The 16,034-nt window shown below is 42.2% G+C and overlaps 1 long non-coding RNA gene across 3 annotated transcripts in view; it reads left to right on the top strand.

Annotated features, from left to right (window-relative positions):
- LOC128929746 (uncharacterized) overlaps nt 1-16,034 on the top strand; it is a 385,058-nt gene that overhangs the window by 172,059 nt on the left and 196,965 nt on the right. For all 3 annotated transcript variants that reach the window (XR_013522886.1, XR_013522885.1, XR_008476772.2), the window contains exon 4: nt 2,946-3,065. This is a non-coding gene — a long non-coding RNA (uncharacterized LOC128929746). The remainder of the gene's footprint in view (nt 1-2,945; nt 3,066-16,034) is intronic.

Raw genomic sequence — 16,034 nt, 5'->3', positions numbered from 1 at the left:
GGGAAGGCTGCTGAGGAGCTCCACACACTGCCAGGCGGGGCCTGAGATCTGGCGCCATCAGCAACTGCCTTGTGTCTCTGACTCACAACATCTTCTCACATAAAATGAGTAGTTGAATGAACTGATTTTGAATGTTCATTTCTGTTCTATTATGGTGTGATCCAATGTGAATTCAATTAAAACCTGAAAATTCTTCCACAGCCCCTCATGGTGGCCATCTGTTGAGGTGGGAGGGAAGCATGCTGGCCCTCCCCATCTCCTACCCCAAAGAAGACACAGTGTTGGAATGGCTCCGCTTCCAATTTCCACTAAGGTTATTATTCTTCCCACTCACCATCCTCTCCTATAGCACTAAGTCTGCCAGGACACTCAGTAAGTGTTGCTTGAGGGGAAAAAGGATAGGAGGAGAGAAGAAAGAAAACAAGGAAGAATGGAGGGAGAGAAAAAAGAAATGAAAGAGAGGAGGAAGGAAGATAATACATGGTGCATTTCTTTAATGCATGAACACTGCTCTTCCTGTGCCCCTGTGGCTGGAAGTGCAGGATTCTAAGTTAGCAGAGCCATGTGACACAAGGAAGCTGGATTTCCAAATAAATGTTCAATGCAGAGCTGCCCACCTGAGCCATTTGACATTTCCAGGACTGTGAAGGACAGAGAAATAAACTTCTGTTGTGTCAAACCACTGAGATTTATTTTGGTGTTGTCTCAGCACCTAGAATTAAATATCCTGATTGATTAAAGCACCAGGCTGGGCACTGTGGCTCACACATGTAATCCCAGCACATTAGGAAGCCGAGGTGGACAGATCACTTGAGGTCAGGAGTTGAAGACCAGCCTGGTCAAGGTGGTGAAACTCTGTCTCTACAAAAAATAAAAAAAATTAGCTGGGCGTGTTGACAGACACCTGTAATCCCAGCTGCTCAGGAGGCTGAGGCAAGATAATTGCTTCAACTCACAAGGTGGAAGTTGCAGTGAGCAGAAATTGTGCCATCGTACTATAGCCTGGGCAACAGGGTGAGACTATATCTCAAAAAAAAAAAAACTACCACATGCCAGTTTATGCCTGGCATATTTTGAAGAGTCAGAAAACTTATGAGGCTGTTTATGTACTGCCAGTCATGAACTGTAAAATATCAATTTTCTCTCCCTCTCTTTTCTTCCTCTCCCACCTCCTCCTCATTTCTGCATCTCTGAGAGTGTAGATCTGGCTGCCTATGATTCTCCTAAGTCAATAGTCCTGAAAGCTGAAGTTTCTGAGACTATTTTCCCTCTGTAGTATGATTATACCTAGTCATCATTTGGTTATAATAATACGCTGTCTCCCCGTTCATTTTCAGGATGGACACCTTGCAAAATGGTATTGCATCACAATTTATAAGTACATTACTGGGCATGTTCTAAGTACTTGACAATTTCTGCATAACCTAAAAATAGAACTGTTTTCGTTCTGGCCAACCCTGTCTGTGACTTAATTTGCAGGGGGCTTCATAGCTCATACGTTTCTAAACTCACACCTCGCAGCACCCTGGTGCAGCAGACCTAGCAAATACTGACTGATACACCAGCCAAGCGGTAGAATTCTGCAAAACTTGATGTAGATTTGATGTAGGGCTTTCTCCAGAAAGCCCCCTTTGCGCTGATCTTCACCAAAGTCTTCTAAAGTCAGAAATTCATGGTGTGTAGATTCTTTGTGGTAGAAACTCAAGACGGTGACTACTCTATTTGCTGTTGATGGGTGGATAGATAAGAAAATCGGGGACCAAGGAGCACAAGAGAAAAGAAAACCCCCCTAACCTGCCTATACCACCTTGGATACTGGCAGGAATTAGGGACTTCATGGGCTATGGGATTAGAAGCCATCGAGGCAGAATTAACTTAGATCTTGACAGCTATGGAAGGGCCTCACTGATGCCTGTATTTCATAAAGAATTAGCTCTTAATTAAACACACATGGTGTTGAAAAATTCACTTTCCTGAAACATTAGATTAGTTTGAATGTAACTTCTATAATAACATAGCTCTCACTCCTTTTCAGTCTAGTATGCTTTCTCAAAGCAGGTGAGAGACAGGTGACAGGTTGTACACTGTGAAACGGCACAGAATGCTCAGCCTGTGTTATCTATGCTGCAGCCTAAGGGAGGATGCTGGATTTGGGAAAGTCATTACACCAGCAGTCTGATAGAAACATAATGTGAGCCAGACATGTAATTGTAAATTTTTTAGTAGTCACAGTAAAATGCTGGTATGTTTTGGCTGTGTTTCCACTAAAATCTCATCTTGAATTATAGTTCTCATCATCCCCACATGTCAAGGGAAAGACCCATTGAGAAGTGATTGCATCATGGGGGCGGTTACCTCCATGCTGTTCTTGTGATAGCGAGTGAGTTCTCATGATCTGATGGTTTTATAAGGGGCTTTTCCCCCTTTGCCCAGTGAGAACAATGCCTTGCCTCCCCTTCACCTTCCGCCATGATTGTAAGTTTCCTGAGGCCTTGCCAGCCATGTTGAACTGTGAGTCGATTAGACCTCTTTTCTTTATGAATTACCCAGCCTCAGGCAATCCTTTATAGCAGTATGAAAATGGGATGATAAAAATATAAACAGGTGAAGTGAATCTTAATAATGTTATTTAACCAGGTATATTCAAAATACTTCAACATGGAATCAATGTAAAATATTAATGAAATATTTTATATTCTTTTACATATTAAACCCTCAAAAGCAGGTTTATGTTTCAGTTCAGCTACATTTCAGGTGCTCATTAGCTACATGTGGCTGATGTCTACTGAACTGGAGATCATAGCTCTGAGAACTGCTTCTATAAGAAGTAGCCAGGATGAGGTGGTATGAAATTCTCCAGTGGGTTCTATAGTGCCCCTGGGTAGTGAGTCTAATTTCTGACCTCTCCTACTTCTCCTTCATGAGGGCATTTTACTTGTCCACAGAAATGGGTGAGATGTCATTCAGTGCCTTCCTGACCAGGCCTCACCGGAGACATGCTGGATGGAGAAGAAGTTTGGAAGATTCCAAATGTGTACTCCACCTGTCGTCTGCCAAGGATGCAGGTAGGCTGAGGGCGGCTTTTCAGCACTGCTTCTCTCATCTGCACATTCAGTTCTGCACATGATTGCTCATAGTCCTTCTTGCATGTTCTCTAGGAATCTTCCACTCCCTCTTCCTCCTCCCCACTTTGAGCAGATGCATGTGAAAGGAAGGCACTTGTTATTTCAAATGGGGCTTGATGCAGCCTCATGAAGAACTTAAAACCAAACCATTTTCACAGGCAATCAGACCCAGGCAGTTAAAACAAACTGAGAACTCAATTACAGCCCGTTACTGTCGGATCCTGGGCTCCCACCTCTACACATACCTTGGCTTCTAGAAAAAGGAGTGGGGAAGGGCAAAGCGAACCCTTTCCGTAGCCTGCTAATAGGCTGGGATTACGGAAAAGGCCCCCCTTCTCCCATCAATCCAAGTGGGAAAGGCAAGTGAACAATTCTGCAATTTAAACAGATGAAAAGTAAATGATAGTGTTGACAAGTTCTAAGGAAAGTTCCTTTTGGACCTTGATTTAGTAGCATGGACCAAAAATGTATTTACAGTGTGTGTGTAAATGCAGACATGTATGTGCTCTCTTCCTTATAACCACGTGATGCATACATATGTCACATTTAGTGGTACCGGCAGTCAGAATGAAATGAGGTTCTAGTTTCACATGAGCGTTCTGAATGTGTCAAATTAGTGCCTTTTCTGCAAAATGCAAATGTTAATACCATCAACCACACAGAGATGTTATAAAGACCAAACATAGTCAGATTTTTATAGTTACTTTCTGATTATCTGTCTATTAATCAGTCAATCAGTTAATGGAGGCATGTGATAAGAACCATACAGGCTTGATTAATCAAATCATACAAATGTTCCCTCACATCCCTTTGGAGACATAAGTGTGTTCTGAACCATTTTTCTGTTTTAAATGCATAGAAGTTACAGATAAAATATTTTACATAATAATCAGAACATGGTTCTGTTCAGAGCATTAAAATAATAGATGATGGGGAAACCTAGTGTGTTAACCCTGAAACTGAAGTACCACGATCTGTGAGTATCAGGACCTGTTGTGAGTAGTTGGGGCTGGGGGCCTCCTTCCCTAATGGGGATGAAGACAAAGTTCATCCCATGCATGGGAAGAGTGGTACTTTTGTTGCCTACTTCAAGCCAGGCCCTGGACAGCCCATGAATTGATACCTTAATAGCTCTGCCTTTCTATCTTATACCATGACCAGGAAGATGCTAGCAGGATGTGCCTTGTGGAGACTGGGTGCCTAGTGAGCCTGGCAAGTTGATGCAGGATTATACCATGTGTGGGAGGCAGGCATCCTCTTGCAAGGCCAAGGTTGTATGCATTCCAGCACGGATATTTTCAATCTGTTAAACTTCTCTGTTTGAAGAAAACTATAATCTCCATCTCTACATGATTCCCATGAGCCTCAACAATGAATTGATAATTAGATTAATAGTTTTTCATTAAGTTTTCTTTGGTGATCTCTCATGACCACATGGCGTGCTAGCCAAACACAGTCAAAAAAGACCCAGCCCTTCTATCCTATGATAACAATAACCCAACAAAGCATTTGCCGCTCACAGCCTGCTTGAGTCTCACACCAACCCTGTGAGGAAGGGCTAATCCTCAGATGGCAAACAAATGAGGAAGCTGAGGCTGTTCAACATAAATGAGCTTCCTCAAAATCATGCAACTAGCAGGTTGTGGGCGGAGACTGGAACTTGAATCTTCTGATGTCTTGTAAAAACCCGGAAGGCACCCCATGAAAAATACAGCTGGGATGTGTAAAAAAAATACAGGGATTCCTACAGATGGCAAGACCTGTGTTGCCATAAAGGAAGCAGAAATTCTGAAGAATAAGCCTGAGAATGGAATAGAGGAAAAATATGGGTAAGGGATGAGATACGATTTCACACCCACTGGGATAAGTATAATTAAAGAAAAATTAGCTAATGTTGGCAAGAATGTGAAGAAATTAGAATGCTTGTACATTGCTGGTATAAGCATCAAGTGTTATAACCTCTGGAAAAGAGTTTGGTGGTTCCTGAAAAAGTTAAACATAGTATTACTGTATGACCCAATAATTCCACTCCTAAATATATACCCCAAATAATTGAAAACAGGGACTTAAACAAATACACGTGCGTGCATGGTTAGAGTAGAATGCCTTACAATAGCAGAAAGGTAGAAATTATCCAAGCATCCATCAATCTGTAAATGGATAAATTGTGATATAGTCATCCAATGGAATATTATTCAGCCATGAAAAGGAATGAGGTACTGATACATTCTACAATGTGTATGTATGAACCTCAAAAATAATATGCTAAGTGAAAAAACACAGAAATAAAATGTGACATCATATGACTGATATGGTTTGGATATTTGTCCCCTACAAATCTTGTGTTGAAATGTGATCCCCAATGTTAGAAGTAAGAGCTAATGGGAGGTGTTTGGGTCGTGGGGGCACATCCCTCATAAATAGCTTGGTTCCCTCCCCATGGCAATTAGCAAGTTCTCATTTCACTGGTTTCCATAGCAGCTGGTTGTTGTTATAGTGGCCTGAAGGTTGGATAGGGTGGCTCATGCCTATAATCCCAGCACTATGGGAGGCCAAGGCTGGAGGATCACTTGAGTCCAGGAGTTTGAGACCAGCCTGGACAACACAGTGAGATCTCATCTCTACAAAAAATCAGACAAAAATTAGTTGGGCATGGTGGTGTGCACCAGCTACCAAGGAGCCTGAGCTGGGAGGATTGCATGAACCTGGAAGATTGGGGTTGCTGTGAGCCATGATGACACCACTGCACTCTAGCCTGGTCTACAGAGTGAGACTCGGTCTCAAAATAAAAAAAAGAGGGGGTGCCCGGCATCTCATCTCCTCTCTCCTTCTCCCATTCTCGCCATGTGACATGCAGGCTCCCTCTTCACCTTCTGCTATGAGTAAAATCTTCCTGAGGCCTCACTAGAAGCAGATGCTGGCACCATGCTTCTTTCACAGCCTGCAGAAGTGTGAAATAAATAAACTAATTTTTAAAATAAATTACCTAGCCTGAGATATTCCTTTCTAGCAACACAAAACTGACTAATACAGACTCTATTTTTATGAACTATCCAATACAGGAAGATCCACAGAGACAGAAGGCAAATGGTAGGTGTCAGAGGCTTTGGGGAGGGCCAATGGAGTGACTGCTTAAGGGATATCAGGTTTCCTTTAGGGAAATTAAACTGTTTTAGAACTAGATAGAGATTATGAAATATTGCAAATTATACAAATTCTACTGAATTCTTCACTTTAAAATGTTTAATTTTTGTCATTTGAGTTTTGCTCCAGTAGAAAGAAACAATAGCAAAAACCCAGCCATTCTGGCCCCCAAGTTAGCAGTCATCTTATCTGGCCACAGACATGGTGTCTCTCTCACTTGGTTCCGACTGTGGAACCGGAGCCAAAATTAGGCTATCTATGCCAGAAAGAATGTGAGTTAAGGGTCAATGACCTGAGAAGTAACCACTGTACAATCAAAATGACAATTCTTTAAAATTACTGTATATCCTCTTTCCTGTCAACAGACTTTTAGCCAGCTCCCAAAATCTTCCTAATACATCATTTCTGAAGTGTAACCGTAGGGAAACTTACTTCTTTACAGAATGATTGGCACAAGTTAGAGGGGCTCGGAGTTATTTTAAAAGGAGAGGAATGATAGTAGAAATAAAGGTAGTGGAGATGAGGAAGGGATGGGTCCAAAGACATGAGGGAGGAAAAGTGAAACAGCTGTGTACATAGCCACACTCCCTGATGGAAAGCAAACTTCTCTCAGATCAAGGAGCATGTCTTATTTATCACCAGAAGAACCTATTATAGAATCTAATTTATAGTAGGCACTCAGTAAATATTTGTTTAATAAATAAACTATAAAGGAAAATACATTTGGGTTTCACCCTGTTGGCCTAACTCATGAATCATCACACTAAGGAATGGGCAGTGCTAATAAGTAATTGAGCTCTTGTGTTCATTCCATTCACTTATTCACGCACCCAACCATCGACCCATCCACCCATCCATCTATCCATTCTGTCCATCCATATATCCATTCATTTATCTTCCTTCCTTTCAAAATTCAACAAGTTTATATTGATTGCTTACCCTCTGCTGCTGCTATTTTAGAATCTGTGGCTACAGATATGAATAAGATGGTCTCTGCCCAGTAGGGGAGTTAGGAACAGAGCAAGAAGGAGCTGGAGAGGGAGGCAGAGGCTGCGCAGTGTGGGTCTTAGAGTAGTAAAGGGGAGGTCAAGCAGGTGGAGAAGTCCCCTGGCCAACCACAGAAGCAGTCTTGTTATTCCACGTGACATGGGGGAAGACCAGGGAAGCCCTGTTCCTCAATAAGCCCAAGGGACAAGGACAGAATTAGAAAGGGGAGATGAAAACAGGAGGATCAAAATCCAAAGAATGTCAAGTATAAAGTAGGGAGTAAATATTAGAAGAGGGGAAGATACAAAATAATAGCTATAGTGGAATTGTGGTGCCCACACTTATCATTATTGGGTGCTGGTTATATGGATGGGGGGAGATCTGTCTATGTTAAAGATAAAACTTAGGGTCAACGTTCACTGTGATGATACAGTGGGAGTGCCTCTTTTCTTGAGTTGCCCATGGTAGTAAGGACAGTTCCCCAAAGATGTCCACACACTCATCCTTGGAACCTATGAATATGTTGTGGTAAATGACAAAAGGGACTTCTGCAATTGCAATTAAGTTCATAGAACCGATGATAGGATATTATTGTGAATTCTGAGTGGGCCTCATCTCATCACCAGAGTTCTTAATAGCAGGGAAAGGGTTGGTGTAAGAAATATAGAGACAAGAAGAGAATTCAGAAAAATTTTAAAGCACAAGAGGGACTCAGCCTGCTGTTGCTGGGCAGGGAACAATTGGAAAACATGAGAAGAAATGTGGGTGCTTCTAGGTGCAAAGACTGCCCCTCAGACATGAGCCAGGTAGGAAATAGGGACCTCAATTGGATACACGCAAGGAACTGACTTCAGCCAGTCACCTGATTAAGCTTGGAAGTGGTTTCACTCCCCAGAGGTTGCAGGAAGGAACAAAGCCTTTCTGACACCTTTGAGCATTGTGAGACTCCAAAAAGAAACCCCAGCTGAATCACACTGTACCAGACTTGGCCTACAGAACTGTGAGATAAGTGGGTGTGGTCTCAAGCTGCTAAATTTGTAGTAATTTTTTAGCAGCAATAGAAATGAATACACTTCCTGTAACAGGAATTTGTCTCACATCAGGTGAAACAGGGCGTTCCTCCCGAGCACAGGTTATTTTTATTGTCCTACACACCCAAGAGTTAGACCACCTGGGTTCAAATCCTGCCTCTGACGTGCACTGCTGGGCGATATTAGGTCAATCTTTTAATATTTGAGTGTCCTCAGCAATAAGACTTCTGCACCTATCTTATAGGACTGTTTTAAGGAGTGAATGAGTTAACATTTTAACTTGGAACTCTGCCCGGAACAGAATAAATTCGGAAAGTATTTTACTTCTTTGTAACGATGTGTCTGGAACACAGGAGAAGCAAGCATTTCACAATGGCAGGTTTTCTTCTTGCAGTGAACACAGTGGTTTGACTACTGGCTCCCCTCTTTGGGGCCGACGTACTCATTCTTCCTGATGTTGGAGGAGATGGCTGAAGGCAGCTGCCTCACCTAAAGTCATAGCTCCCTGTCATTGCTTGGGAGCTGAGCCTGGCTCCCTGGCCTTAATTCAAGCTGACTCTGAAGGGCTATCCCAAAGTCTCTGTTGCAGTATCAGGCAGTTCCCTTTCTCAGAGGCGCTGCTCCTGAGATCATTCTCCAAGAAATCTTCTGCATATGCCTATCTGTCTCAGAATTTGTTTTCCAGCATACGTGATATAATACACTTCTCCTTCTCTTGCTCTTTTTTTGTTTCTGTTCTTGCCACTATGATTTGCAGATTGTGCACTCTGCTATAACACTGTTCTGTTTTATAAAGCACTTCTAATACTACAGCTATAAGTCAAAGTAGATAGTGTTTGTTCTGTCTTAAAATGAGAAGGTTGAGACATTAGTAGTGAGATACATGCACAGCAACAGCCAAGGCCAGGATTAGAACGTGGGGATGTAGGAGAATTCAAAGCCAGTGGCTTGCTGTTTATTACACTGAACTGACCAGCTTGCCCTTGGATCAGACCTTTGGGACGTGAACCCCATCTTTGCCTGGGCTTGAGTGAGTGTTCCCCTTGGATTTAGGGCCCCGAGCTACTTCTGCTGCTTTCCCACGCAGCAACTGCTTGGCTTCTGGGGAGGCCTCAGGAAACTTATAATTATGGCAGAAGGGGAAAAAGGGAAGCAGGCACATCTTATGTGGCCAAAACAAGAAACAGCAGTGGGAGGTGCTATATACTTTTAAACAACCAGAGCTCATGAGATCTCCACCGAAAGAACAGAACAAGGGGAGATGGTGCTAAACCATTAGAAACCACACCTACAATCCAATAACCTCCCACCAGTCCCCACCTCCAGCATTTGGGATTACATTTCAACACGAGATTTGGGTGGGGACACAGATTCAAATTATATCAGAGGGTAAAGCTTCTGTATAACTATGTGGCATTTTCTCTAGGAAATGATATTCTTTTGGGAGCAAAGTTCTTCTTCTCAGGAACAAGGGTCCCTGCCACATATATCCTGAGGGCTGCCCTTTGGTCGGACATGTCTGGAAATGGCCAATGAGGGGTGCAGATAATATTATGTCATAAAAATCATGTCTTCAAATACTATTTAATGACCCAGAAAAAATAGCTCAAAATATATTATTAAGTGAAAAGATTAGAATGGTAAACACTTTTTATTGAATTTTGTCACTAATTTTTAATATACCAGTAGGGGAAAAAAAGGCTGGAAAAATACACAAAAATGTACATAGCCATTATGTGAAAGAATGTAGAATGTATCGTCTTAATTTTTTCTCTATATATTGTTATATTTTTCAATTTTGTGCAAATAGTGGGAACCACTTCTATTATCAAAAAAAATAACCATTTAAAGAGATCCTATAAAAATCTACATTTTAAAAGGACTTCACCTTTGCAATGGAATACATTTTGGGTCTTATACTCTAACTCAGTAGAATCCAGGGGGTTTTGAGCGTTTCTTTTTCAGGTTTTTAAATTTTTAAGTCTGCTCAGTGTGTCTGGCACTGTGCTGGGTTTTCAGTCAGTAGTTCATGGCGTTAGATGGCTACATATCTAAAGCATCCAGATTGGTTCTGATTACTGAGCATGCTATTACGATTTCTTATATGCCATTCTTTACCAGCTTGCTTTCTTTTTTTAAGAAGATGGAAGCAGTGCACTCATTTTAAAAAAATAAACTTCATAAATACATAGCTCATGCCAGGTACTGGTTTAGATATTGATGGTACAGGAATGAATATGTTTCTTTTGTTAAGATGTAATATATTATGTGCTATCGTTACATCGCCTGCTAGAATTATGGGTGCACAGCTGGCGTGGGAGAACTAGCTGTAGGTTTGCCAATAAATACTGCGTGGAGAGCGTGATGTCTGAACCAGGTTTTGAGGGGTAAATAGGAGTTATTGAGGCAAGAAAAAAAATGAGAGATGTTCATTTTAGGAAAAGGCGCTACTCTAAACAGACGGACAGTTGTGAAGATACAGGATGTCTCAGGAAAATTTGTGAGATTGATGAAGTATATGGCAGGGAGAGTAAGGTGGGGCAGATTAGGAGGACTGGAATGTTGTGTTAAGGAATTCATGATTTGGTTTTCGAATAAAATGGGAAGCATTGAAAAAAGTCAGTGGCAGATGATTCAGGAATTCAGCATAAGGACATTTACATTCTAACAGGCTTATAACTGAATTGACGGGAATACCCTAATGGGTCACAGTACAATTGTTTATTAGCATATATCCCATGTACTCAGCCATGGTTCAGACACTGTGAATAATACATAAAAGTTTTTCAACATTTCCCTAGTAAGTACATTTACAGCTTGTCAAATACAGCGCACAGAATAGGAATTAACATATTAAAAATGAATATTACTATGAGACAAGACCGAAACATGTGTCTTAACTATGACAGAGTAAAACAGCTGAGAGTTCTAAGATCCTTCTACCATGTCAGTACAGTTTATAATATAATTATATGGGTAGATTCCTGTTTCCAGTAGTGGTGGACTAGGCGATACAGACTGCCGAGCAACCATGGGGGCTTTATATCCTGTACCAAGTTCTTTCATCAGTCTGTGGGGAGTTGGGGTAACTCAGCATAAAGAAATGTCTCTGAGAAGCTGGATCTGCTTTACCTTGAAAGGAGGAAAAAACAGTGACTTTGTGGGGGTGGGGGGCGGGGTGTGTATGTGTGTGTGTGTGTGTGTGTGTGTGTGTGTGTATGTGTGTGTGTCTGAATAATGCAATGATTAAAAGAACAGACATTGCATCCAGACTGCCTAAGCTCAAGTCCAAGCTTTGCCACATCCCAGTCCTGTAAGGTTGCAAATTTAATATCTCTCTGTGCCTCAGTTTCTTTATGAAGTAGGGATGCTCACATAGGCCTCATGGGATTGCTATGAGGATTTACTATAAAGCACTTAGAGTGGTGCTGGACTCATGTTAAATAATTGACAAATATTGTAATTGCTGATACGAAGGTTCATGATCATCCACTGATGAGCTAGAGGGAGTCAGAAAGGAAAAGATTTAACAGGGAGATGTGGCCATGAGGAAGAGGAGGCGTACTGGGAGGAAAAGGGTCAGGGGCAGGGGCCCTGGGTCTCAGCATCACTGCTCCCTCCTTTCCTCACTAATTTCCTCCCTTTCCCTTCCTTTCTTCCTCTGTTCCTCTCTTCCGTTTCCCTTTCCTCCCTTCCCTCTCTCCCTCCCCCCCTCCCCCTCCTCCCCTCCTTGTTTCCTTCCTTTGTTGTCTCCTTGTTTCCTTCCTTCCTTCCTTTTTTCCTTCCTTCCTCCCTCCCTCTTTCTCTCCCTTCCTTCCTTCCTTTCCTTCTTTCCTCCCTCCCTCCCACAATTATTTGCTGAGCGACACCATGTGCCAGATACTCCTCTAGCTATTATGAAATTACAGCAAACGAAACAGAGACTTGCCCTCCGAGTCCTTAACATTCTAGTGAAGGAAACAGACACATCAATTTAATGCCAGGTGGCACTGCCCACTGTGAAGAAAGACGGGATGGACTGGATGTGAGATTTGTTTCTTGAGAGTGACCCCAATCTTGGCATGGAGTAAAGAAAGTGCCAGGCCCGTGGGGAGACAGGCCCGCCGTGAGGGACGACACAAGAGTGTCCGGGAGCTGCTTGGATTGGTGAACCAGCCCTGCACTGTAGCCCGAGGATGCCTCCCCGGGGTAGTCTCATCATCCACAGCAGAGTCACCCTTTGCTCTCAGACCTTGTACATCAGGCATCTTGGAATCTCAGGACAGGGGACATCACTGTGAGTTTTGAGACCTTGTCTGCTGATATCTCCCAAGAACGTGTAATCAGCATCCTGCATGCTTGAAGTCTTCACACGCAAAGGACCAACTGCCATATGCAGATGCCTCCCAGCAACACCCAGGGCATTTGTGAGCTAATGTACAAGACCCCAAGATAGCAAGTGGAATGGGGCAGAATGTACCGTTATTTGTTTTGAGAGTAAAATTCAGGCATTTGAGAAAACTCTCTATCCCCTAGCACACTGGGAACAGAGTTCCCAGTGTGACGGTTAATTTTTTTGTGTCAACTTGTCTAGGTCACAGTACTCAGATATCTAGTAAACATGCTGTGAAGGTATTTTTTAGATGAGATTGATGTTTAGGCCAGCAGACTTGGAACAAAGCAGTTTGCCTCCACAAAGTGGGTGGGCTTTATCCAATCCATTGGATGAGCCATAAGAGAAAAAGAAAAACCTCCTTTAGGAAGAGAGATCTTCCTGTGTCTGACTTTAAACTAGAGCCACAGCATCACCTCTTCCCTGGGTTTCCAGCCTACTGGCAACTAATAAAAAGGAGGACAAACAGAGGTGTCCCCTGTCACTTCTGGCTAACTCCCATTCATATCCTTCAGCATGTCACCTCCAGAACAATGTTGTCACCAGAGTCTCAACCTTCAGTTAGATGCATTTTCACATTCTGTAATAATTGTTTCTATATGTTTCTTGGACAGTTAGGGTCATCTCATATTCATATTCATATGCTTAATGCTTGGAGAGATCCCGGCCTCTAGGGAGAAGCATGACAACATGAATGCAGTGACCGCTCAGGCAGGAGCTGTGTCTCAGTCACCTCAGAATATGCCTAGTGCCTTAGTATTGCTGGCCTTTCATACATTTTAGCCTCACTGGACTAAACTACCCAAGCCACTCCTAAAGGTGGCTGATTGTACATGAGAAAGGATGCATTACGGATTGAATTATGTTCACCCGAATTCATATGTTGAAGTCCTAACCCCCAGTACTTCAGAAGGTAACTTTATCTGAAGTACTTGAATGTCTGATGATCAGCTCAAGCTTAGCACGCCCCACACCTGCTCCTCACATAATCATCTTCATCTTGGAAAATTACAACTCTGCCTTTACGGTTGGTCAGGCCACATCCTCAAGGTCATTCTTCATGTATTTCTTTTTGTCACCAGCCTAGGTCCAAACCCATACCAAATCTGTTGTGTCTACCTTCAAAGTAGAACCTGAATTTGACCATGTGGGAGATGATGTAATTGTTGTCTAACTGTCTCGACCCCTCTCTCTGATGCTCCTCTCTGGGAAGACATTTTGTCCTTGCTCGGCTGCTCTCAGGAGCAGTCCTGTTACTTGTTTTGGTCAGTGCCTCTCTTGCAGCTGGCAATGTTTCAGATAGAAGCTACTTTGCCAGCCTGAGTCATGCAGTAAACATAATATGGTTTAGAGCCCCAGACGTTCCCTGAAGCACATACCCATCAGCAAGTAGAAAGAAGCCTTGGGTAGCCACTTCCTTCACACTTTCAGAAGGACCTCAGCCTGCTGACACCTTGATTGTGGTCTCCAGAACTGAGACGATACACTTGGTTAAACCACTCATTGTGGTATTTCATAACCACAGTCCTAGTAACCTAGGACAGGGTATACTCCACCAGCAAATGCCTCTTTTTCAGTTTACCCAGGTATCCAGCCACCCAGGTAGCTCTTTCCGGTTCTTTCATATTTAAGGAAGAAGTGATTATTTAAGTCACTGAAATATCACAGAGTTTTGACTAACTTGTTTCCTGTGCTTCCTTACTTCCTAATACAACCAGAAAATGAACTTCCTCTGAGCGTGATGCGGTACATAGTAGGTATCCCATCAGCACTTGATGACTGAGTGAATAAGTCACAGACATGTTGTGTTCACGATTTATTCACTCATTCAGCAGCATGTTCATGATTTATTCACCCATTCAGCCAGTGATGATGGGATGCCTACTGTGTGCTTACTTATTCCTCCTACTGGGTGCTTACTTATTCCTCCTAGCACAGTGAAACCAATCTTCTGCGTCCTGCTTGACTCCCTTAGATCAGCCTCTGCATTCCCTCCTAGCCCCAACTCCCTTTGAGGTTGCTATTCATTCCTTACCAGGTGCTCTGATTCATTAGCGGTTTCCATTCAAGCTATAGTGGAAAAGACACTTTCATTTGAAACCCTTGAGCATGGTGTTTTTGTTGGCTGGCTTTTCCTGCTCTAAAATAATTACTTTTTTTGGAGGTGCTGAACTTTCTCATGTTTGTCTCTTTTGTCTGACAGCCCTTTCTTTCTTTGATCCTTTCTGGAAAGACTTGTCGAGGCCCATTTAGTAATGCCGGAGGATCTCAAAGGAAAGTAAATCATTGACTATTCACACTGAAAAAGACTCTAGGAGATGCTTTTGTCCAAACTCTTCATTTCCAGATGAGGTCACAGTTTGCAAACTATGCCGTATGAATGGTAGCACACCAGTCATAAAAATAATAATAAAAGCATTTGCCGTGTCTTGTACCCTTGGAAAAGAATTTTCACTTATATGATTTGACTTTATGTTGCCTTAAGCAGAGTGAGATAATTTGGAGAATAAAATAATCAGCCTTGATGTCAGGATTAGAATTCTAATCAGTTATAATTCTAGTATTTCTACTTCTGTTCTGTGATGGGCAAGTCATGTCACCTTTCTAAACGTCTGTTTCCCCATCTGTAGATGGCGAGGACCCAGGTTTCCCCATAAAGTTGCTGAAAGACAAAAAAGTATAAAAGATCTTTGAAAATTATTAAGTGTTACAGAAATATAATATATGGTAATTTTTATTTCAGCTCTTTCTTGATTTTTATTGTTATCAGCAGAACAGGGACAGGTTTTTAAAGAGAGTTTTATTTTTAAGTGAGAAATGAATACATTGTGCCAACTATACAGGGTGCCAACTGAATTCACAGTGAGAAGCTTAATATATTGGAGATGCCACTCACCTCATGGTATTCATTCATGTGAACTTGAAATTTGAGATGTGTTTGTGTGTAAATATCTGTCTCCACCAGCACTAAGTTGCTTTGTAAAAGAAATGCTTTCTTTTCTCTATCCCCTTTTTTATTGTATGTATTCTTTATGGTTATAGAAAGTTCACTGTTTCATTCATTCAGCAAATATTTATTGATCCGCGTGTTAGAGACCAGTCAAAACACCGGGTAATGTAGCTGTTAATGAAACAAGTGTCTGCCCTCGTGATGCTTACACGTTAGATGGAGGAAAATAGATGGTAAATGTAAAGTAAAGGGTATGTCAGATAATTTTTTTTTTTTTTGAGATGGAGTTTTGCTCTTGTTACCCAGGCTGGAGTGCAATGGCGCGATCCCGGCTCACCGCAACCTCCCCTCCTGGGTTCAGCCAATTCTCCTGCCTCAGCCTCCCGAGTAGCCGGGATTACAGGCACGCGCCACCATGCCCAGCT

Source organism: Callithrix jacchus, chromosome 1 (genome assembly GCF_049354715.1).
Source record: "Callithrix jacchus isolate 240 chromosome 1, calJac240_pri, whole genome shotgun sequence".
NCBI lineage: Eukaryota > Metazoa > Chordata > Mammalia > Primates > Cebidae > Callithrix > Callithrix jacchus.
Note: the sequence above shows the minus strand (reverse complement) of the source record. Positions and strands in the feature narration are given on the sequence as shown.